The sequence below is a fragment of the Parasteatoda tepidariorum genome, chromosome 10, assembly GCF_982258835.1.
Source record: "Parasteatoda tepidariorum strain Cologne lab strain chromosome 10, Ptep-v5.0, whole genome shotgun sequence".
Classification (NCBI taxonomy): domain Eukaryota; kingdom Metazoa; phylum Arthropoda; class Arachnida; order Araneae; family Theridiidae; genus Parasteatoda; species Parasteatoda tepidariorum.
This window is the reverse complement of record NC_141764.1, coordinates 32051616-32078412: the sequence shown is the minus strand read 5'-3', so window position 1 is coordinate 32078412 and position 26797 is coordinate 32051616. Positions and strand designations below refer to the sequence as shown.

Below are 26797 nucleotides of genomic sequence, written 5' to 3'. Positions count from 1 at the left end.
AGACCTCTAGTTATTCAAATGCTTATAGCTACTTTACAAACCTGCAATGCCACACTTGGCTTTGGCTTTAACCCCCATCTCTGCACTGTAAAAAATTCAGGATTAAATTTTGATAAAAAGTACCGGTGCTCAGAGTGTCGTTACTTTTGACCGTAAAATCCGTTTTCACCCAAACAAAAATCTGATGTACCCTAATTTTTGCAGTAATAATTACCGTAAAATCTCTGAATCACTCTAATTAAATAAATATTACTTTAAAAATTACGGTATAATGTTTTAGGGTAAAACGGGATTTTACGGATGATGCACCCAGAGTGCCGGTACTTAATACCGTAATTTGTTTCATATTTTTCACAGAGTAATATCTGGATTAATTATTTATAAAACTTCTTATAATTATTTATATTAGATACCTACAGGAGTGAGAATTAAAAATAAAGTTGTTTGAAATTATAATTATAGTTAGTTTTTTTTATTGAATATTGAACTTTTATCAAATAGAAAATTTAGTTGAACTTAAAAAATTTTAATAGCTTAGCAGTAAACATGGCATGAATGAATGCTAATATCAACTAGTAATTAATAATAAGCGTAATAGTAGTAATTAGTAATACTTAATAATTAATGTAATAAGCTATATGAATTATAAAATAAATTAATAAAGCATGATTATATATAAAACTTACTTTTTTTGGAAAAAAAACATTAACTTTAGTTTTAGTCCTTTTTTTTTCCAGAGAATCGAAAATCTTACATTCTATATCAAATTATATTGCAATATGCTGAAAATTTTTCAAACTACTATTGCTGGAATAATATAAAATTCGTAAAATAAAAATTATACTTAAAATACAAGTTATTCCGGATTTAAACCTTTCAAATATAAATAATTAAACAAGCTCATTTAGTGGTTTATTAAATTATGCATTTTTAAATTTTTTTTAAATCCTTGTTACATTATATCATATATTATAGTAGACTTTTAAAATGTGTTAAGATTATTACTTTGCATTTAAGTTCTTAGCATTTTAATCAATTAAATCAATTAAAAAACTTTCTTTTCTGAAATTCAGCATGATTTATATATTAAATTTCAAAACTAAAAATTTGTTTCATTAATTTGTTTTGTGTTTTCATAAAAATGTGATAGTTGAAAATTTCATTTTTTTTTCATTTAACATATTAAGAGAAACGGCATAGAATTTATTAAAATATTAAAAAAAAATCTATGAAACAAATTTCAAATACCTATGAAAATTTTAATCATTATTTCTTTTAAACGACCTGAAGTGATAATGAAAGAAGAAAAACATGTTTTTTTAAGATAACATCAAATGTGAAAATGCTCTAGATATAATCTATTTTTATAAAAAAAATCACTGTAAAATCTAATTTGTTTAGATTACCTTCAAGAAATTAATCGACTGTGCCAATTTGAACGCCAAAGCCAATTTTATTGTTATGATGCGAATTTGTTCTCACCGTATCTAATATTAAAAACTGTTAACAAAACAGAACAAAAGAAAAATGGCGGTTTTTTTTGTCAACAATTCATCATTTTTTGATGGAAATATTTTTGGATTTCCAAATAAGGTTTTGCGAAGTACAGTGTGTCCTTAACCTTGAGTTTCTTTATTCACGGTTGAATGGCCTTGAAAAAAATTCCAATCTCTTTATGCCGGAAAAATTAAGCTGTCAATTTTACCGACCGCTCCTTCAGTTTCATACATTTAGGCTAAATCACTTCCTTGGTGAGATTTTCATTTTTTCTTCTTCTTCTTATCATTATTCTTAGTTTCCTGGGGAAAACTGGAGATTATTTGCATTGCATTGTATATCAAAGCCATTTATTGATTGATATCTTATTAATATTAATCGAAAATGCACTCTTTACTAAAAGCAGGGGTCTGTCCAGACATTTTGTGAAAGGTCCGTTTTTGTAAAATTTTTAAGAAATTACTCGTAGTTTGTGAGTATAAAATTAAACGTTAACTCACATTCTTTCAACCAGGGTCCGCTTTTGTGAATTTGTGCAAATAGGGTCCGTTATTGCAAAAAAACTTTTTCAAGGAGTTTTTAAATTGTAAAGACATACTAGAATACGCTCAACACTGTGAAATTATAAATGAAAAAATTAAATTTTGAAAAATAAACAGCAATTGCAGCTACTAAATTAGCGATGCAACATATAAATATTTGGTATTTAGCCTATACTGCTGAACGCAGAATATTCATTTCGGGCGAATAAAGGAATAAGCGTCTGCCGAAGACAAAATTTAGCTCGTTTACATCAGTTTCTCTTTCCCCCTCCCCTCCTGGGAAGGGTTTATTCGATTAACAAAACAATAATGAAGATAAACAAATTTGTGAAGGGTCCGATTAAAAGATAAATTATTTTGTGAGGGATCCGTTCTTAAGTTAAAATAATTTGTGAAGGGTCCGTTTTTATGAAAAGATATTTTGTGAAGGGTCCGTTAACGGACCCAAATTTCTTCCAAACAGACCCCTGCTAAAAGCATCATATAGAAGCGTTCGAATGACTTACAGCTTGTATATATTGTTTATTTTTAATAAATTTTTTTTATTACTTCAATTATATGAAATAACCGTTGTTTTTATCTTAGTACCTAAATAACGAGATATTTCCCGAAATTCGGATATTTACTCTTTCTCTTACGTTTGTAAAGCTTGTTTCAACTGTGTGAATCGTAGCATACTCGACCCCCATTTGTATTCTCGTGTATTAATTGTATGAATCGAGGTATACATATGACATGTAGCATTATTGTCTAACATATGCGTGATATGTCAGTTGTATGAATCGAAATATACATTCGTCATAGTTACTTAAGAAAACGTAAATGAAACGACAAAGTGGTATTAATACCTTAAAAATGTTAATATATCTTTTTTTTCTTGTTTTCACAGTGAAAAAAAGTATGGTACTACCAGAAAGTGGAAAGTATTCTGGTAAAGTACTTCCGGAAAATGGTGAAATGTGCCGTGTTTCCGGCTGTATGGGAACACCAAAATACTCGGTAATTTTTACCGAAATGATTTTGGAAAAATTAGCAATGAAATAAGATTTTTATAGTTTGTGTTACAATTTGGTAACTATTTCAAAATTTGGTATTTTCATCATGATAAAAAAAAAACATATAACCGGTAAAAAAAAAATTTCAGCTTAGTTTTTCTAATTGTGGGGTAATAAGAACTGTAATTTTGAAAACCAGAATTTCCGGTAAACCATTACCATAAACAAAACAAATACCAAATGGCTGCTTTAATACCACGATTATTATTTGATTTTTAATGCCAAAATTATATTTTGATATTTATTGCCAAAATTGTTTTTTTTTTTTTTTTTTTTCTTTTTAAACCAGAAATGTCATTACCATTCAGTACGGTTAATTTGGCCAGAATTTATTTTTGGGTTAATCACATTTCTTAAAAGAATAATAGTTTATAACTCAAGTTAAGATTTATGTTTTGCAATTAAGTTATAAGGAAATTGTTTATACATGCATAAAAAAATTCTGAAATTTCTTAAATTAAAATGTTTTTATTGTAAGAGTTTTTAAACAGAAATTTAAATTTTATGTTTATTTATTTATTTATTTTTAATCTGATTGAAAGTTTTTAGTGAGGTTCTAAGTTAAAAGAGAGCAGCGTGTGTAACAGTCGAGTCTGTTGAACATTCTCATCGACTTTATCCAACTAGATAGGCCATTGTATTGTTTGTCTTTCTGATACTGAACGCCTTGCTTAAAATAGAAATTGATAGCTTAGGTGTTCCGAGCCTTTTTCTTCTGTTGGATATAACAAAGTAAAAAAAAAAAACAATGAGACGTACCATTTAAAATGGGAAATGACACTTCTTTTTATTTTTCCTTCTGGATCAGGAAATGATCCTTTTCGTGTCGTAAGGATTTTGATGCCGATTTCGGTTACGACGAACAGACAGAGATTATTTATCTTTCAGATTTAGTGGTCATGTATTGACCCAGTTCACCCCCCTAAGTGAGAATTTTCTCATTGCTCTGCTTTTATTGTCTCCGACGTCGAATTTATTTGGTTTCCAGGGTAATTCATTTATGGCGTAGTTCATTTATTTAACGGAATACTTCTTTTTTCTTCGCAATTCTGATACGTTAAGGCTAACTTTTCTTTTTCGAATAAATTTTTTACGTCTGTCGTCTCGCATTGTGGTTTCTTTTATAACTCCACTATTTCTAAGCCGCCTACCTTGGATTTAGTGCGATGCGTCTATTACAGGATGGACTGTAAAAAATTCCAGATCAAGATTGAATTCTCACGATTGAAGTCAGGGGTCTGTTTAGAAGAAATTTAGATCCGTTAGCGGACCCTTCACAAAATATCTTTTCACAAAAACGGACCCTTCACAAAATATTTTAACTTTTAATCGAACCCTTCACAAAATAATTTATCTTTTAATCGAACCCTTCGCAAAATAATTTATCTTTTAATCGAACCCTTCACAAAATAATTTATCTTTTAATCGAACCCTTCACAAAATAATTTATCTTTTAATCGAACCCTTCGGAAAATAATTTATCTTTTAATCGAACCCTTCACAAAATAATTTATCTTTTAATCGAACCCTTCACAAAATAATTTATCTTTTAATCGAACCCTTCACGAAATAATTTATCTTTTAATCGAACCCTTCACAAAATAATTTATCTTTTAATCGAACCCTTCACAAATTTGTTTATCTTCATTATTCTTTTGTTAATCGAATAAACCTTTCCCAGGAAGAGGGGAGGAAGAAAGACAGATGTAAACGAACTAAATTTTGTCTTCGGCAGACGCTTCTTCCTTTATTCGTCCGAAATTGATATTCTGCGTTCAGCAGTAAGGCTAAATACCAAATATTTATATGTTGCATCGCTAATTTAGTAGCTGCAATTGTTGTTTATTTTTTAAAATTTAATTTTTTTTAATTATAATTTAACAGTGTTGAGCATAATCTTGTATATCTTTGCAACTTAAAAACTCCTTGAAGAAGTTTTTTTTTGCAATAACGGACCCTATTTGCTCAAATTCACAACGGACCCTGGTTGAAAGAATGTGACTTAACGTTTATTTTGTGTTCACAAATTACGAGTAATTTTTTCACAATTTTACAAAAACGGACCTATTACAAAATGTCTGGACAGACCCCTGAAAGTGTTATTGCGAAAAGATGCAGATCAAGACAGATTAAAAAGAAAAGAAGTATCGCTTTAAAATAGGCGAAATAATAATATTAGTTTAAATTTCTTCTTCGATTATAATTTCTTATTCAATTTTATTTCAATTGTTCAATGCAAGCCTTTAATAAAAACACGAATTAAAAAACAGTTATTAAGATGATGTGATTTTGGTGTAAATTTTTCAGCTTTTCAAAACCCACACTGTAAAAAATTCCATATGAAATTACGATAAAAAGGATCGGTACACAGGGAAAGGGTACTTTTTACCGTAAAATCCATTTCTACCGCACCATGTTACGAAAAAAATCTGATATACCGTTATTTTTACAGTTAAAATTACCCTAAAACCACTGAATCACTCTAAAATTAATATTATATTAAAAATTACGGTATAATATGGTATGGTAAAAATTAGTTTTACAGATGATGATACCGAAGTGTCGGTATGTCGGTATTTTATACTGTAATTTGATTCTGAATAATTTACAGTATGCAACTCATCGGATCATGTTGCTCAACAAAAAATATTATAATTTTTACAGTAATAATTGCCGTTAAATTATTGAATCATTTTATTTTAATAAACAATATTGTGAAAAAATGCGGTTTAATATTTTACTGTCAAAATAGCTTTTGTGGATGATGCACCCAAAGTCCCGGTACTTAAATCGCAGTTTGATCCGGAATTTTTTACAATGTGCAACTCTTCAGATTCATGTGTTTCGTTTCTTATTTTTTGAGTTTTGTAAAAAAAAAAAAAAAAAAAATCGAATGCAATCTCTTCAGCGTGAATATGACATAGGATGCAAATCTCCAACAGCTTCTTCTTTATTTATTCCAACCTGTTTTATTAATTCTTCAGTTAATCTATTGGGTGTCTGAAAATTAGCTAGCCTAATTTGAAATAAAATGACGCCTAAAATGATGAAGGTAGCTATGTTTGTTGCTTTACTTGTGTTAGCACTCATGAAAAGCAATAGGACGTTTAAAATGGGGAAATTACCTTTGCGTGTTGGAGGTCTATGACGATTTCGGTTACGACAAAGAGACTGAGGTTATTTGTTCTCCAGATTTAGTGTTTATGTCCTGACCCATTTTGTCCGTAGGTGAGAATTTTCTAACTACGTTCTTTCGTTGTCTTGATCGTTGGATTTGTTTAGTTTTTAGAGTTATTCATTTACGTCGTTGTTACTTTATATATTAGAATATTTCTTTCCCTTTGCAATTCTGATGAAAACTTACCATGTTTCGAATTAATTTTTTATATCTATTGTGAGTTTATCTCCACTGTTGTTTCTGTTAACTTTCCAGAAATTTGTCTGGGGCCACTACTCCTGATTCAGTGAGTTGCGTACATTACCAGAAGAAGTTGGGGTTGCAACTCACCAAAATCACGTACCTTCCCCCCTTAATTGAATTCTGTTAGATGACATGCACGAATGTAATCTATCCATTGTTTAGTGCAGGGGTCGCCAAACTTTTTTGATCATCGACCCCTATATAATTTTTCGAAATCTCCATCGACCCCCACAAAAGTAATTTTCTGTTAATTAAAATAAAACTCTATTAGATACTGTGTTATTTTATTTTATGATTTTAAACATTTATTAAAGTAATAGTACATTGTGTAACAATAGTTTTATGAAAAATATATTAACATTGAAATTTAAATACCTTATTATTAAATAATAAGTAATTATTAAATAATAAGTAATGCATAAATAGATATACTAAGTAACTAAAGATTTACTGCTTCTTGATCAATGAGATGGGTGTGCCTGGTGTTTTTTTTTTGCAAGGTTCGCTATATTGGGTTCAAAATTGGTCAATTTTGTAACTTTCTTAAAAAAATACCAAGTGTGCTATAGTTTTGTCGTGGGCTGTACTAATCCATATTATTAATGCTTACCTTCTTTTTTGTGCATTGATAATTAAAATTGATATCTAAACTAAACGAATGGTTTTATCGAAACAATAGCTAATTATCCAAAACTATAAAAGTTTTAATAATGACACTGCAAATATTCAACACAGTTTGCAAAGATAGCTGAAACTGCGTATGATATTTGCATTTGTAACGATAATGCTCGTCACACGTGACATTTGGACAAGCGCACATATGCATATGACTTATAAACTGCGCTGAGTTCGTGCCACTGCTTGGTGATACGTAAATTCTTGTTTTACCCCAATAAATATACGCTTATTAATTTATGTTTTATAAAGAAACAGATATTGAGTCAATTATAAAAAAATTCACAAATTTTGCATACCAATTTTACATTAGGTATGTGTGATTTGCGTATTGAGAACTGTTTTTTTCCCCCCCGACCCTTCCGATTCGGATCGACCCCCATTCGCCCCCCTGTCTCAGATCGACCCCCGCTTTTGTTAAATAGACCCCTGGGGGTCTATATAGACCACTTTGGCGACCTCTGGTTTAGTGTGACAATTAAGAATGCAAATCTCCTTCTGTCCCCTTCTCTATATTCTCCAAACTGTTTTATTAATTCGCTTGTTAATATACAGAGTGAATGAAAAACAAATATTGCTGAATTTGAAATGCAAATAAATACCTAAAACAGTATAATACCTAAATATACCTAATGTAATATATACCTAATGTAATGTAATAAAATATACCTAAATATACCTGAATATACCTAAAACAATTACACTAAAATAGTAACACTTAAAATATTTACACTAAAATAATAACACTTAACAATAAAACTTAAAATAATTTCACTAAAATAGTAACACTTAAAATATTTACACTAAAATAATAACACTTAACAATAAAACTTAAAATAATTTCACTAAAATAGTAACACTTAAAATATTTACACTAAAATAATAACACTTAACAATAAAACTTAAAATAATTTCACTAAAATAGTAACACTTAAAATATTTACACTAAAATAATAACACTTAACAATAAAACTTAAAATAATTTCACTAAAATAGTAACACTTAATAACACATTAAATATTTATTTCCAAATAATAATTATGCTAAAATAATAACACTTAAAATATTTACTCTAAAATAATAACACCTAAAATAATTACAATAAAATATTAACATTTAACAATAACAGTTAAAATATTTGCATTAAAATAATAACACTTAACGATAACACTTAAAATAATTTCACTGAAATAATAACAATTGACCCTTAAACTAATAAAGGTAGGTAAGGTCTTGTTACTTGCTTTAGTGGTCAATGAATATTTAATTTTTACTATACGAATTTCTTTTCATAATGACACACATAAAGTTTTTGTGTGAGGGTTTTGTGTTTAAAGATGTCAATCATAAATTTTAATAATAGATTCTAAATAAAATTGCATAAAACGAAAAAGTAAATTGCATTTTCTCAATTTAATAGGAAAACTCTCTGCCTTATCTGTTATTAACCGCAACAGCGTGTTAAGTGTTAAAAAATTGACATATTTCAAACTACAATCTCAGAAAAATGGGTTCAAGATTTGCCCCTAATAATTGCCACAGATTTGCCACAATCTTCATAAGGTGTAAAATTGAACTATATTTCTTCTCGAGTTTAACCATTTTTTTTTGTTGTTGTATGGTTCAATTAAGTTTAAGTTATTTGATAATGTGATTCAACTTTGCACCATATTATTAATTTGAAAATAACACTTTTGATAAAAGTAAAATTGAAGTGTAAAATAAGTGTAAAATTGAAAAGTGTAAAACTGAACTATATTTCTTCTCAGAGTTTAAACATTTCTTTTTGAATCGTTTAATTAAGTTTAAGTTATTTGATAATGCGATTCTACTTTACACCATATTATTAATTTGAAAATAACGCTTTTGATAAAAGTAAAATTGAAGTGCAAAATGAGTGTAAAATTGAACTATATTTCTTCTCGAGTTTAAACATTTCTTTTTGTATTATGGTTTAATTAAGTTTAAGTTATTTGATAATGCGATTCAACTTTACACCATATTATTAATTTGAAAATAACACTTTTGATAAAAGTAAAATTGAAGTGAAAAATTGAAAAGTGTAGAATTGAACTATATTTCTTCTCGAGTTTAAAAATTTCTTTTTGTATGGTTTAATTAAGTTTAAGTTATTTGATAATGCGATTCAACTTTACACCATATTATTAATTTGAAAATAACACTTTTGATAAAAGTAAAATTGAAGTGTAAAATTGAAAAGTGTAAAATTGAACTAACTATATTTCTTCTCGAGTTTAAACATTTCTTTTTATATGGTTTAATTAAGTTTAAGTTATTTGATAATGCGATTCAACTTTACACCATATTATTAATTCGAACGTTTTAATGATTCATTTTAATATAAATTTTTTTCAATGTGTTCATATCATTCATTTTTAAACTTGATTATGCCCCATACTCCAAATTATATTACAATATTTACTAAATAATATAAAAACAAAGATGTGTGTTCTGCACATTTTTATGAGATATTAAAAAAAATTGTAATTTAGAAAAATAACAAACTAAATTGTAATAATTACTAATAACATTTTATCTATATTTTCAATAAAAAACTGTTGAGACAAAAGCCATTAGCAATTATAATGAGTCGTATTAAAGAAACTTTTATTTTCCAAGAAAGTAAGACAGTTTCTTTGTCATGAAAGAAATTTCTTTTCATGAGCACTTTTTATTTTACTTTTTATTTACCTTTATTGATAAAAACTTTTTCCATGGCTTTGTAATTTCGATATGTTTTGTTCGTCGTGTTTACATCGTTACCTGACTCCACGATATCGTGTTTTACTATTGAACCCTAAAGAAAAAGTATCGTCATCTTTATTTTTTGAACTTTAAACATGCTTTTATCTTCAATATTGATTGTTTCTTGTAAGAGGTTTGGGTTTTGATTTTTAATAGCCATAAAAGGTTCTTGAAAGATAATATTTGTTTTTCTGTTTGCTATTTGAGTAAAAGAACTATTTATTATTACTTTTTAGCTGTTTTTTTCCCCCCTGAAATTATAGTTATTTAATTAACTTTGAAACTTATATTATTATTAGACCTTAGTTTTTTTTTCATTTTATTTCACTTAATTAATTTTTTTAATAAGTGAACGTGGAGAAAGAAAATGGTAAAATTACCATACGGTAACATTTCTGGTCCAAAAAAAAAAGAAAAAAACTATAGTCATGGTTAATTAAACCAAAGTATACGGTATTTAAACCACTCATTTGGTAATTTTCCGTTCATATGTTAATGGTTTATCGGAGATATTTGTTTTCAAAATTACAATTTTTATTACCACACATTTTGTAAAAAATATAAAACTGAAAAGTAAATTCAACCGAGTAAAAGGTTTTTATGCCATTGTCTAAGGCATCGTGATAAAATCACCGAATTTTACAGCACATTATAAAATCATATTTTATTGTTAATTTTAAATAAATCACCACTAAAGCACTTCGGTAAAAATTATCCAACTTTTTAGCGTTCACATACAAACAGAAACGCGCTAAATTTTACCATATTCTTTCAGTTCTGAACATACTTCTTTTCTCATCTCATTAACCGATAGTAGTTGGGATATTTCTTGAACTCTACAATGTAAGAAATTTTGAAGCGAGTTGTACCATAATATAGTTTAAATTTGATCCAATTTAAATGCGGGGTAAGTTGACCATAACTTGTACCGTCCTTTTCCAACTTGATTATTGAATACTATGATTTAGTTTGAACGGAAACATGATTTAATTAAACAGCTTATTAAGTTTGCAGAAAATTCGCGTCGTATTATTGTTAAAGGTACTGATATTATAAACATTTAACCAACCTCTCGTGTAGTGTAGTTTCAAAACTCGCGTTAAGTTTCTTTTAAGAGCTTCGAAGGGTTTAAACAAACAACATGCTGTTATCATTCACAACATTGATTGTTTGATGATTAGGAAAGGTTGTGACGTAAGTAACTATGTTGCTTGATAATATGTAGGTCGTGATATTATGCAGGTAAGGCTTAGCACCTTTTCTAGTTTTTTGCACTCTTTAGCTTATTATTGAATCGTTTTGTACCCATAAATGAATTTGTGATAATTATATCGAAAATACTTATTTTTAAGATGATTTTTTTAAATTTACAATTGTACTTAATGATAATGTATCGTTATGTAATTTCTAATATTTAATGGTTATTGTGATTTGTGACCTGAATAATATTAGATTCACTACACTGACAAAAATGTTAGGTCAGAACTCACAGAGCATGGTAAAATTTACCTTGTTCTGGCTCTATGGGAACACCAAAAAGGTCGGTAATTTTTACAGAGGCACTTTGGTTTAAATTTTAGAAATTTAACAATAATTGGTAATGCTATGCTCTAAGACAGTGTTTCCCAAAGTTTGATACGCGTACCCCCAGGGATACGGGACAGTTTAGCGGGGGTACGCGTTCTTATGCGAAACATCTTATGTTCTTATGCAACAAACGGAATTTTTTTATTTAAAAACAAAGCTAGCCATGAAAATTTACGATTATGTATTTTTCTATTGGCTATTTTTTGAAGAGTTAAAAGTTAATAATTACTGATGTCAACAGCTAGTTGTGATTTCTAACTTTTGTGCAATTTTTTTTATAGTAAAAAATGCATTCATTTTTTTATTAGTGGTACACAGCTTCGCGAAATATTTAGAAAGGGTACACAAAAGTCATAAGTTTGGGAAACACTGCTCTTAGGTATCAAGACAAAATTAGTAATTTTGTCTTGATACCTTAGAGCAGTGTTTCCCAAAGTGTGGTACGCGTACCCCCAGGGGTACGGGAACAGTTTAGTGGGGGTACGCGTTCTTATGCGAAATATCTTGCAACTAACAAAACATTTTATTTAAAAACAAAGCTAGCCATGAAAATTTACGATTACGTATTTTTCTATTGGCTATTTTTGCAGAGTTAAAAGTTAATAATTAGTGGTGTCAACAGCGAGTTGTGATATTTAACTTTTGTGCAATTATTTTTATAGTAAAAACTACATAAATTTTTTTATTAGTGGTACGCAGGGTTAGGAATAATTTAAAAAGCGTACACAAAAGTCATAAGTTTGGGAAACACTGCCTTAGAGCATAGCATTTCGTCGGTTACATTTACTTTTCATTTTTGAATTATTTCCTAAATGTGCGGTAATAAAAACTATAATTTTGAAAACCAGAATTTCGGATAAACCGTTACCCTCTGAACGGAAAAATTACCAAATGAATGGTTTAAATACCGTATAATTTGGTTTTATTCATCTAAATCGTGTGTGTATGTGTTTTTTTCTTCTTCTTTGTTTTGGTACTGGAAATGTACGATACAGTACAGTACAGCAATTTTTACCAGAAATTTTTTTCTGTGTATCTAATCGAGTGGAATTTTAAAAACAGCCAACTACTGGATAGCTATGAATAATTTTTTTTTAATAAAATAAGCTATAATCAAAAAACTATTGCTGTTTAAAAAAAGAGCTTCAACTCTGTTACAAGTTAAAACCTTTCCCTATTTTACTTCACGGATCACATACTCTATCCACGCTTGCGTTCCCCATCATTTCAGAACAACAAGAAAGGGTGGTTTTTCTACTTTTACCTTTCTCACTTCCACTACTATCTTGGAGTTACAAACCGTGACCATAACTTTTTTTTTTATCTGCACATGGCGGAGGCCCTTTATTCGGCTATATATTAACTCTAGGTTCTTTTCTTCTTTTAACGTTGTTTCCATCATATTTTCCTTTTCTGGCAAAATCATTTATAGTTAATATTACGTATGAGATTACTCTATACATGCCTTGTTTATTGTGAGGGCGTCCTATTGCGGTTTTAGGTATCATACCTTTTACCCGGGCTAATAAATGGTGTTTTATCTGATAGTGTTTTCTGCCAGTTTCGAGGAAATTTTATGGCCTGCGTAGGAGGTGGCATTGCGGTTTTCGTAGAATAAGACCACCTACCTGTTTCACTTACCTTTCAGATAAAAGTCGAAATTGGCGAAATGATTGTATGGCCTCGTTTTTTGTTCAATGGTTTTTTAAGTCGAGTAGTAAAACATCTATTCCATGTAGGAATAGTATTTAAAAGAATAAATGAATTTTTATGTTTTTTGATTGTTGATGGTGTAGATTGATACGGATTACTTCATGTGTGTTAAGTATATTCTCGAGCAACCTCGATATACGTATAAGTTCTGAACTATTCAAATATATCTCTAATGGCGCACTAATTACAACTTTCTGCCGTTTAAGTTGATCTATTTATTGTGTATACTTATACTACTTGTGATATATACAAACAAGAATTGGTTTGTAATAAGGATAATTGCTTTATACCTGAAATGCTAAATTCTTGACTGTGTTACATTATTATTAGATATTTCAGTAATACTACTTGTGATATATACAAACAAGAATTGGTTTGTAATAATGATAATTGCATTATACCTGAATTGCCAAATTCTTTACTCTTCATTATTATTAGATATTTCTGTAATACTACTTGTGATATATACAAACAAGAATTGGTTTGTAATAATGATAATTGCATTATACCTGAAATGCCAAATTCTTAACTATACATTATTATTAGATATTTTAGTAATACTACTTGTGATATTTTATTAATTCTATAATAAGTATCAGGTGTTGATATATATTCTAAAATTCCCAGATATCATTTGTATCTGTAGTAACTGGGGTTGGAATGATATGGACTTCTTGAAGAAATTATAAAATAAAACTTAACAACTTTTATTACGAAGTAGGAGAACACGATATAAACAAACAATCTTAGGCCGGACAACCTTGCTCGTTGTTGGTCAGAACGATAACTGACTCCTTTTAGGAAGGAGGTAATTGTCAAAAGTGATAAGATTGCAGTGTCATCGCTGAATTAACTCAAATAGATAAAATATTAAATTCTGATATTACAATATCATTACTTAATTTTATTTGAAAGCAGTAAAACGGATTCGTTAGTTTTTTTATTGATAGTACTGATAGTAGTTCAATTGATAGTACTGCCCTATCAATTGAAAATTGAAATATCGTGTATGCGTATATATGCTGAATTCCAACTAACGCGATTGGCCAAAAATGTTTCTTCATCAGATAACTAAATGACTGCATTACACTTTTAACATTTATTTACAAAATTTAATAGTTATTTGTTTATAAAAGAATAACTCTTTTTTTTTAGTAGTAAAACTTTATGACTTACCATAACGGATAAATACTTTCGCCATCATCTTTTTTTTAATGTAACCATAACTTAACCATCATTTCAGGTAATTATTTCAGTATTTGCATTAAAAAATCTTATATAAAGTACTTTCTGTATCATAACCTCATCATGCGTGCCTATAAGGGAGATTCATTGGAATCTTACTGCCTTATCAATGATAAACTGGAAAATCGGTACAGTTTGTTCTATGAACCCATCTTATATTTTGTCTCAAATTTTTTATAAGCATTTACCGGAGGATGCCTGGAAAATATATTGAAAATACATGATATAAATCTGGTATGTATAATACTAATAGTAATTCTCTTATTTCGTTGAATTATAAGAGTAATAAATCACTTTATTGTCTTGGAAACAGATGCTTCTTACACAGACAAAAAAAATTCTGGTAAAAGTACCTTACTGTCAGGTAATAACAAAAAAGAAATAAACGTAATTTGATTCATAAAACAAAAACGTATGGTATTTAAACCATTCATTTAGTAATTTTTCAGTTCATGTTGTAATGGTTTACCGGAAATTCTGAAATTTAAAATTATTCTTCCTATTACCAACATTTAGTTAAAAATACGAAACTGAAAAGAAAAGTAATTGAATAAATGGCTTTAAGCCATGCTCTAAGCTATCATTATGAAATCGGCAAATTTTACCTAATATGTCAAATTTTATCACATATTATAAAACCATATTTTATTGTTAATATTACGAAACTCATTACCAAAGCGGTAAAAATTATCAAGCTTTTTTGTTTTCCATAGAGCCAGAATCACGGTAAATTTTACCAAATTCTGGTGGCTCCTACCTTACCATTTTAGTCAGAGTATTTTTGCATTGACCCACATAAAAACAATCTTAAAAGTAATGTGGTAATAAAATCTTGGCAGATTATTTTTATGAGTTACCATATCTGGTAAACACTTTTGTCCTCATCTTTTCTGCCAATATACTTTATTATTTATGTGGCTTTACCGGCCTCTCATATAATTGCTTTAGAATAGAAAAAAAAATTCTATAAAAGAGTACCGTCTGCACCATCTTATATGCGTGTCTCAAGGGGATTTGTTAGCCTCTTATCACCCTGTCGATGACAAACATTAGAAGGGCCTCTGCCTTTCCAGATAGGGAAAATGGATTTCGTAGAGCGGCAGCTCTTAGCTGTTGAAAGAGTCATCTGGATATTATCCCCCTCTAATAGATGAAAAAGTTATGACTAGTGACTTCCAGAGGAACATGACTTCAAAGTATCTAGTGACTGCCACCTAGGATGGGAGAAAATCCGATCAAGTGGTTTCAAGTGGGAAAAAGCTTTTAGATGATATTCTTGTAAAAGATTTATGATCCTTGATTTGAGACGCATCTGACAGACCTTTCTGGTATGTACTTGTGATTAAGGTTGACAAATTGCAGAACTTTTTTAGTTGAGAGTTTGATAGTGTTGAATCCTTTTTTTTTTTAAAAAAAATTCAAAACAAATCGTCTTTTTGCGCCCTCTTTTTCCTTTTTTCAATGTTATAGCATATAGCAGCGGTTTCCAAATTTTTTCGACTACAGAACCCTAAATGATTTATCCTAGACTTAATTATTAAATTTCATTAGCAATTGTGAATATGTTAGTCAAAGAACTATTTATTATTTTAAAAATATTTAATGATTGAAATTTTATTAATTATTTTGAAAATATTTAATGATTGTATGAAGTATAAAAATGTTTCAACGTATCGGTTTATCAATACTGGTCTTAAAATTAGGTTTTATGTCCGAAAATTGAAATTACAAGTCTGTAGTGGTGTCTAGTCTACTTCATATTTTGATTTTAGTGGATTCATCAACAGAAAATGAAGGAGCTGAATTTCATGATAAGTTTCGAAATTTGTAACTGATAAAAAATTTCTTAAATCTCGAACCCTACTTATGCAATATTTTATAAATGCATGTCCTTTTCAGAGTTTATTCAATACATTGTTATTTGAAAAATTATATATTTTTTCTTCATCAAAAAGATGTGCTATTTCTTTTTCTTTAGCATTTTATTTTAAATTATATCGTATAGACAACCAAAATATCGATTTTTATCTGCTGTATATTATAGGGTAGCGTTACGTTTTTTTTTTAGTTTTACAAATTTAGAATCTCATTCTACAATTGTGGGTATGTCTCCCTCGACACTGAGCTAAACTTTTGAGTGCTCATACGATACATAAATACCGATAATTTTATTATTATTATTCTTATTTCCATAATATTATACTATCAAATAAAATCAGTTATGATCTTAATATCTAACTTAGTACTTAGTAGAATGCATATCCTTCTTACATATTTATATTTTTTGTTGCTAGCTATTTAAAGTGTAGCTAGATTTGGTATTTAGCCTATTGGATACTTGCAAGCAACGTCACATTTGCGTAAGCCAATCAAGTTCGACGCACACGTTTGACGTCACTTGCAGGTATCCAATTAAACCTGATTCTTTATAAAATAACTAAGTCATAAAGTTGTATTGTTAATTCTCCATGCACAACCATGTGATCAGTTGCAGGCAGCCAATCTACACTGTAAAAATTCGGAATCAAAGTATGGTATAAAAAGTTATCGGCACTCAAAATGCTTTTTATCGTAAAATTTTACGGATGAAGGAAAACCTGATATTCTGTAATTTTTATACAGTAATATTTACATTTATAAAATCACAGAATCACTGTAATTAAATAAATATTACTGTAAAAAATACGATATACAATTTTACGGTAAAATTATATTTATGGTAAAACTGATTTTGCGGATGCTGCACTCAGGGTGCCAGTACGTTTTGCTGTAATTTTTTACAGTGTATTTGAATATGATTTTTTTTATACTAACATATAGGCTTTGTACTTATATATACTTTCACTGTTTTAAAACAAACTAAGTCAATTAGACATAAACTGCAGTTTCATATAACAGTTAGCTTTTAAATTCTTATCACGCCACGATTGTATTATTCGAAATAATTTAGATTCTTTAATTAAAATATACTTTAAGACTTCATATTCATTTACGGAATTCTATTTAATTCTCATTATTTATTCATTCACATATATTTCTGAATGTGAGTTAACTAATTCAATCACAATTTTCAGTTAACTGTTCTTTTCAATTCCACTCTACCTGTTTTAAAGTTAAGTAATAGTTGTCCCCCTCCCTCTAAGCTTTTAAATTTGATTGAAATACAGATGGCGGAGAAGAAGTAAAATTGGTAATTTGAACGATTCTTTCTAATTGCATTCTGAGAATAAACTCTAATGAAAATTTTCATTTTCTCTTCCTTCAAAACAGTCTTTCTGAATTTGTACTCAAAGGTTGAGATTTATTTCGAATAGAATTTAATTTTACGTTATTAAACATTTCTTTAATGGATGTTTAATAAAGTATGACATATGTTTAAAGATCAAACAGGAAGAATTTTAATCAATTTTTTGGCCTTAAATATATATATATATATATATATATATATATATATATATATATATATATATATATATATATATATATATATATATATATATATATATATATATATATAGCAAAATAAATAAATACAAAAAAACACGAAGAAAATTAAGAAAAACAATAAGATTCTTTTATTGCGCATAAGCTGCAAGTAAACAGAACTCATAAGATAAGTTCAAAATGAATATAAAAGGAAAATTGCAGACATATAAAAAAAGGGGGGAAAAGAAAAATAGTAATAATAATAATAACAAACAACTGGGGGGGGGGAGAAAAAAAGGATAATTTTTTAAAAAAAAAATCTGGAAAATAAAAGATATAATCTTTTTATCAGCCCACACGATTATGTCCACAAAAAAGAGTGCTGATGAAAAGATTTTATATATATATATATATATATCAGAAGGCACTCTGTTTTGCGGATATAATCGTGTGGGCTGAGGAAAAGATTATATCTTTTTTTTCCCGGCTTTTTTCCGGTTTTTTAATTAACATTCCATTTTTTTTTTAAATAAAATGTTGTTTTTTTTTTATATATATTTTTTTATTTTTATTTTATATATATATATATATATATATATATATATATATATATATATATATATATATATATATATATATATGTATGTATATATATATATATATATATATATATATATATATATATATATATATATATATATATATATATATATATATATATATATATATATATTGTGCTAAAGAGACTAGTTTGTTTTTTGCATTAAATTACAAAAATAAAATCGTCTGTCGTCATCCATATATCGAATAATTTTTGTTTTAAAATAATAATAATATAAACCAATATATACATGTATAATAACTTCCTAACCAAAACAGAGATAAAACGCCATGACCGTAAAAAAATATTATTTTATCTTCTTCGTTGTAGAAACATAATTTTCTTCGAAACGAAGAAAATTCTTTATTCGTTTAAACAAATTACGGTTATTTGTAATTTTACTTTTTCTTCCAATTCCAGAAACTTTTCCTTTTGCCTCAATTTAATATGTGCAGGAATTTAAGTTTCCTCTTTAATGTTCTTAATTCCTAACACGTTCGAAAATTTCTCATGAAAACAAAACAAAACTCAGCACCACGGTTAACCTCCAAGGCTTTTAATTAAAAGCGGTGGCGAAAAACCATGCTCTTAAAATTAAATTATCCAATATATACCACAGCTTACAAGAAACTCGTGACTAATAAACTAGTCGAAACTGAAATTGTGAATTTCTATTAAGACACAACACCTGGCTACTAATTCGGAGAGGCTTAGTGCTAAGAGGCGTTAGTTTTTATCTCACTTGAGTTGATGCGAACGAGAGAAAAGATTAGGAAGGATTAAACTCACAAACAGATCAGTCTGAACCCCTTCAAGCTGCAGAGAATGTATTTGGATGATAACTTCAGCGTTATTAAGCCAAAGCTTCTGCTGGCACGATAACTTCATTTGTAGAATTGATTTAAAAGTAACTTCATCACGCTATGCTGAGAATTAAGATTAAATGTACGCTGGCGTGCAGCATTTAAGGAATTTCTCTGTGTCTTTTGGGGGAACATTGGAAAAGAAACTTACTTTGAATTTCTTTCACATTTTATAGTTATCAGGGGACTGTTTAGAAGAAATTTGGGTCCGTAAATATCTTTTCATAAAAACGGACCCTTCACAAAATGATTTTTCTTTTAATCGGACCTTTTACAAATTTGTTTATCTTCATTATTATTTTGTTAATCGAATAAACCCTTTCCAGGGCAGAAAACAAGAAAGATGGATGTAAACGATTTAAGTTTTGTCTTCGGCAGACGATTCTTCCATTATTCGTCCGAAATTAATATTCTGCGTTCAGCAGTATAGGCTAAATACCAAATATTTGTATGTTGCGTCTCTAATTGAGTAGTTGCAATTGCTGTTTATTTTTTTTTTAATTATAATTTTACAGTGTTGAGCATAATCTTGTATGTCTTTACAATTTAAAAACTCCTTGAAAAAGTTTAATTTTTTTGCTATAACGGACCCTATTTGCACAAATTCATAAAAGCGGACCCTAGTTGAAAGAATGTGAGTAATTTTTTCACAATTTCATGAAAAACGGACCTTTCACAAAATGTCTGGACAGACCCCTGAGTACAAATTTTTATTTATAGTTAGTACAAAATATGTATAGTTAGTACAATTTTCTCTGTGTCTTTTGGGGGAACATTGGAAATGAAACCTACTTTGAACTTCTTTCACATTCTATGGTTAGTAAAATTTATGTTTATAGTTAGTACAAAATATGTATAGTTAGTACAATTTCTCTGTGTCTTTTGGGGGAACATTGGAAAAGAAACTTGAACTTCTTTCACATTTTATAGATAGTACAAATTTACAAGTTTAAGTGAAATATTTCAGAAGTGCACCACTGTACAGAATTGCGGATCAAATTCCGGTAAAAACCATTTTTACCCGAACATGTTATGAAACAAAAAATCTGGTAGACCATTTTTTTACAGTATTAATTATCGTCACTGAATCACTCCAATTAAATAAATAATGCTGTAAAAATTACGGCTTGATATTTGACGGTAAAAATGGAATTTACATTAGCGTTTATTGTACGGAAAAATGGATTTTAAGAATGATACATCCAATGATACTGGTACTAAATACTGTAATATTTTACAGTGTCGTACCATTTCAGAAAACTTTGAAAAATGATGTGACTTCTCCAATACTTATCTATTCCTAACCTAGTTACAAAAGTAAAAGAAATTGCTGAAATTTGCATCATTGATAAATTATTTGTGCTGGTTTAAAAATAATTTTGATTTTTAATTATTACTCCAGGTAGAGCAAATTTACTACTAGAACACCAAAAAAAAAAATCTAGTTTCAAATGAAAAATTGCTGCTTCTATTAACTTTTTCTAAAACCGAAAAAAAAAATGCTACAATTATTTTCCGAAAATTTCTTCAAAACACTAAATACCCAAGCAGATCGCAGTATTAATCCTATCCTAATAATATCCGCAATATTAATTGTGTTAGGAAGATCAGCGTTATTACTCTGAACTATTTGCTAGCACGATAATTTCATTTATAGTAACTTATTCACGCTAAACACATTTAAAAGTAATTTTATCACGCTAAACTGCGAATTAAAATTTAAATGTTCACTGGCGTGCATTATTTAAAGAATTTTCTTGTATTAAATGGTAAGCTTGGTAAAAAGAATAAATATTTAACTTTATATAATTAGTGCTAATCTTCAAATGTAAGTAGAATAATAAAAAATTTTACTATTGCTGCTATAAATTTCATTAACCATTTTAAGTAAAATAAGTATGGTCGCATAAAATTGCTACTATCGTGCCTTTACTATTCATGGGTGTTTTCCGAATGGCTTTCCTAACAGTTATTTTTCCCTAAGTAGCACGATAGTTCATTTCCTTCGAAGAATAATTTTTGATTACATGATTTATTTTTAGCAGCGGTTACAATAGCGCAAATACATTAACAAAATTGTTAATTGTATTTTGCGTTTTTTATTTTTTGAACTAAAATCAAATCTAATTTCTAATTAAAAGATTCTAGGTATTATTATTTTGAAAACTTGAAGCTTCAAATGAAAGTTTTTTGCTCTAAAACCGTGAAATACTGCTCAATATCTACTTTAAAATATTTCTTCGGAACACTAAATTCGCAATTAGGTATACACGTTGAATATGATATTCCCAAAAAGTAATCAGAAGAAATATTTGATGTTACTATTAGATGCTTCATAGGAATTAAACTAGTAATTACAGACCATGTCGCCATTTAATTCCGAGCTAAAATTTAATCAACCTGCCAGATTTAGTGTTGCCACAATTTTAATATGAAAAACTTAAAAAAATTGATCTGTTAAAGAAAATGGAAAAAATATAATCAAAATTTAAACAAAATCAAAATTGGATTTATCATGTCGGTGATACGATCGTTTCGGTGACGTGTATTATCAGCGAAGTGATGGTGTCGGCGAAGCGATTGTGTCGGCGAAATTATTGTGTCGACTAGGACCTGCAAAAAAATATTAGATTCAAATGTTGTACGTGAACTTCATGGGTACATGTTGTTATGCTGAAAAAATTTTAAACGCTTCTAAAAAATATTTAAGCCGAGTGAATACATTTTAAATCAACTAGCAATCAACAAACCTTTTGTTTATTTATAAAAATTCTACTATATTAGTTGATAAATTTGGTATTGTTTTTTCTTTTCTAACGAGTATTAAAAACTACGGGTGTTTCCTTTTTTTCTGTTTTGTTATTAGATTTTTTTTTCAATGCGTATAAAACATATACCGTTGCTGATACTCAAAACTATGATTCGATGCTGTCTTAAGTATTATATTAAGCTATATATTTAGCATTGCTACTTAATATACAGCTTAATATAATACTTAATATACAACTTTATATAATACATACTTATCCTTAATATACAGCTATTACGTTTCCTGTAAATCTTAGAACCTTTTAATCATGTTCTATATTTTTTTAATGTTTATCAGTTGTTTTGTAATCTAATCAACTTAAAAACGAACTCTACAGAACAAACCTTTGAAAGAAATTATTAGATTTTATTTCCGATTTTTCTTTTGTTGCTATTTTTAGTTTTTATATTTTCCACATCGTGGCAAATAAATCTTAAAATCTTTTACTCCATTAGAACTCTCGAACCGTGAAAGCCTTTTTTTTTTTTTTAATATCCACAGCAATAGCTCAACTGCTTTTGCTTCTCCAAATCCGAGATCAATACGTTAAATACTTTACAGAAAATAGATTCTTCCCCCTTACCTTTCTCTATATCAAAAGTCATCCGTGACAAGCTATTATTTCCTTCGAAATTCGAACAAAAGAACTGTAAATAAAGTTCTGGATAGCTGACCGAAGCAGAGCACACGATATTAGAAGCAACAGTCCTAAGGAAGAGAGTTATAAATCGATTGAACTCATGGTTTCCGGTGTTCCTCTGCTGCTTATATGATTTTCTTGAGTTTTCTAGCAGGTGCCTTAGTTCTATTGAAGGTTGTTTGGTTTTGGTAGATTTGTAAGAGGTTATGGACTTATTGATTTATGGTTAATTTATGAGAACATTGCCTTGCAGAAAGTACTGGAAGATAATAATGGTGCATTTTATTAACTTTCATTTAGTTTTTCTGTAAGAACTACTAGGAAAAATATTAGTAATAATGCTTGCTTGGAATTGAGTTGGAACACTTCGTTACAGCTTTTGTTTGTGAAATTTGTTTTAGAATTTTTCAAGCAATGTTTAAATTGGTTGACTAGATTTATAAGAAGTTGTGGATCATTAAGAAAATTCTTAATTAAAACGAACATTGCTTTCTTTTAGTACCTTTATGGTAAGACATTGCTTAATCTAAATGAGCAATGAATCCTTATTATTCAGCTTTTGTACAATAATGAAGATTCACACAATTTTCTCAATTGCTGTAAATTATTCAAAATCTCAATTTATCTAACTCTAAACAATGGCAAATTGCATAAAAATAAACCATAAATCAAAACGTTGTGGTTTTAAATGCAGAAGTAATATTTCCACTTTTCAAAAAGTATAAATCTATCTTACCGTTAGTGCTCATTTCTTCATAATTAAAGTATTCCAGATCGAATCCAACACATTTTTTTCTTTATCGGAGACTTACTTGTTTGAAATTTTTTTTATTTTTATGCCTCCTGATACCTTTATTTTTGATTGAATTTGTTTCCGTTTGAGTTTTATTTTACTTCCTCCATGTCTCCAGAAAATGAAGGAGAATATGTTTAGTTCTGCTTTAGAAACCAGTTTTAACTACACCAAGCTTCGAAATTAGTTACAAACTTCGCCAACAGATAGCACTGTTGTGTGGGAGAACTATTAGATAATGTATTTTGCATGCCAAGCCATTTCATAAAATATATTTATAAGGATGATTGGTAATCTCATTGCTGCTTCATGTTGTAGTTATTTTTGAAAACTTGGTTTAGCCGTTTTTTTTTCAGTTAACAGTGACACCTGTTGGCAAATTTTGTAACTTGTTTCGAATTTTAGTAATTTGATAATTCGTTCATTTTTTTTCAAAAGGTCCGTCATTATTGAGATATAGAGAGTTTTTAAATTATTGTTGATCCAATTAATTGTAAATTCTAAAATCACAAACATTTAATTAATCCTTATTTACTCAAATGCTGTAAAACTATTCAAATTTAAATATATTCAACATCAAACTAATGCATAACTTTCATTCCCATTTTAGAAGACAAATTGCATAAAAATACTTATCTTTTCCCATTCACCATAAATCGAATCGCAGCTGTTTCAAACGCAAAAGTAATATTTCCACGACTCAAACTTTTTACGTCAGTCTAACAGCCGTAAACGTCAGCGAACATTCCTTCGTAATTGAAGTTTTTCAGATCGAATCAAACACATTTTTTCTACAATTGGAAACTTACATCTTCGAAAGTCGAAAAAAAATCGTTACCTTTAATGCCACCGGATACCTTCATTTTCGATTGCACTTGTTTCCGTTTGAGTTTCATTTTACTTGAGATTAAAGATGAAATTTTTTTACCAAGCGGAAATTAGGTTTTCTCTCTCCCCTCTTCCCCTTATAAGAAAAGAGGATTATAGCATCCGATATTTAACACAAGTTGAAGCTTAAAACCTTTTCTCTCCTTGCTTTTATGTCTCTGAATTATGTTTTTTAGTTGTGTTTTTTGGGATATAACGTTTGAATTAACTTTTAAAACCATCTGTTTAAAACAAGAGTTAGAATTTTTTAGATTTATTTTATATGTATGTTTGCCATTTAAACGCTGGAAAAGAAGTAATGAAAAATGCTTACTTAGAAATTGCTTATCATTTATTTAAAAACTGTTTTTAACTTTCTTGTTATTTTAAAAGCTCGACTAGAAAAAGAAGACTGTTAAGATCTTTGAGAACAAGATTATTTTGTCGCCAACTTTACAATATTTATTTCGTTAGATTAAATTGAATTGGGCATGAATAAATGTATAAAATAAGCATGCATCTCAATACGTTTTTTTATTTACCAATTTGTATTATTTTTTTAGTGCAAAAATTTATTTATTTTTTTAGTTATCTATTTATTTTCTATTAGTCTATTATTATCTATTAGTTATCTATTTATTTGTTTTAGTTATTTATTTATTTTTTTAGTTTAGTTATTTTTTTAGTTTTAGTTAGTATTTATTTTTTTAGTGATTTAAATACACCAAAAAGAATTTTAAAAAAAGTTAAAATTTGCACACAAAGCATTTATTACTTTATGCATGCATACATATATACTTTTTCAAATATAAATGAGTATACAACTTATAATTTAAAAATTTTTTTTGTTAACCAATCTGCGTGGTTTTTTTTATTACGTAAAAGTTGAAATACTTCAACTATAAATGAAAAAAGCAAAATTGAAATGCATAATAAAATATGCATATTTATATAAAAATGAAATTAAAAAAAAAACGTAAACGAAATGGCTCTTAAAAAAGTTTTATGATTTTTTTTCTTGGTTTTTCAGTATTTTTTATACTTTATAAGCTACTGACTGTCTCTTTCTGTAGAAATATTGCTTAACATGTTGCGTAACATATGTAAGAGATATTTAACACGTATAAGAGATAATTTAGCTATCTTATTTCGTTTTTGTTCAATTTGGCCAATATTTTTTAAAAAATATTTCTATTATTTTTCTGCACAAGTTCACCATATAAGCTAATCAAGTAATTTTTTTTATTTATTTTGTTTATGATTTCCTTACAAATTACACAAAATAACTTATTTAACACCTCTAAAGAAATTAAAAAGAAAACAAATTCTCTAGGGCGCATGTTTTGTGATTTATGTATATATATGTAATACAAAAATTATAAATACTTTTGAATTAATAAAACCATAAAACTTTTTCGGTTTCATAAAATGCCTTTGTTAAAGAGTAAGCGTAGAGATATTCTATTTTGGGAATTCAAGGCTGAAAACATACCATTGAATTATAATTGGATTTATATTTCAAAGAAGGAGTTATTTTTAGAATCTTGTCCCTCTTTCACTTCCATATTAGGAAGCATTAAATGATTTTCCATAATGCGTAGAGTTACAAAGGTATGTACGACTGGAACCTAATTACACCAATCTCTGTACTATTTAATGTGGGAGCGAAGGTTTTCGCATGTCTCTTGCTGAATAACATGTTCCAATAAACATCTGCCGGAACCATCCGGATATTTGTCCACACCCCCTCCCTTGTGGAGTGGGGATGTGAACTGTTATAACCACCAGCCTAACTTTAAATAAACCTTTTTATAACATATTATGGCTTTTGACTGCATTATTAAAGATGAATACAACAATGATAACAGGGATGTAGCCCTGTTATATATATATATATATATATATATATATATATATATATATATATATATATATATATATATATATATATATGTAACATAAAAAGCTTTTATTAATCTTTTTATGTTAGTTTCTTTGCTATGAAACAACTCCTACTTTATTCCTAATTAATTATTCTATTTGAAATACTTTCTCACACTTTTAAAAGCCACATCCTGTTCTTAAATCTATTTTTGGCTCAACTATGCATTTAATTAAGAGCAGGACATATTTCCCTTGCTTTGTGTGGGAACGCGCGATCTCTTTCATAAACCAATACTAATCCTTGGGACTTCCCTTTTCCCCTCAAATATAACAAAATAGAAGGAAATTCCTTTGCTACTTTCCCTAAGATAAAAACTTGAGCACACAGTTTTTGAGTGCGATTTGGAGCTCCG

At 28.3% G+C, this 26797-nt stretch overlaps 1 protein-coding gene across 7 annotated transcripts in view; it reads left to right on the top strand.

Moving 5' to 3' along the window:
* LOC107455064 (apoptosis-stimulating of p53 protein 1) overlaps positions 1 to 26797 on the top strand; it is a 470765-nt gene that overhangs the window by 360462 nt on the left and 83506 nt on the right. The window contains exon 1 of one of the 7 annotated variants that reach the window (XM_016072477.4): positions 15693 to 15829. The exons of the other annotated variants lie outside the window; for them this stretch is intronic. The gene's annotated coding sequence lies outside the window, so the exon portion shown is untranslated. Of the gene's footprint in view, positions 1 to 15692; positions 15830 to 26797 lie in introns of those variants that run through there. 7 annotated transcript variants of the gene reach the window in all.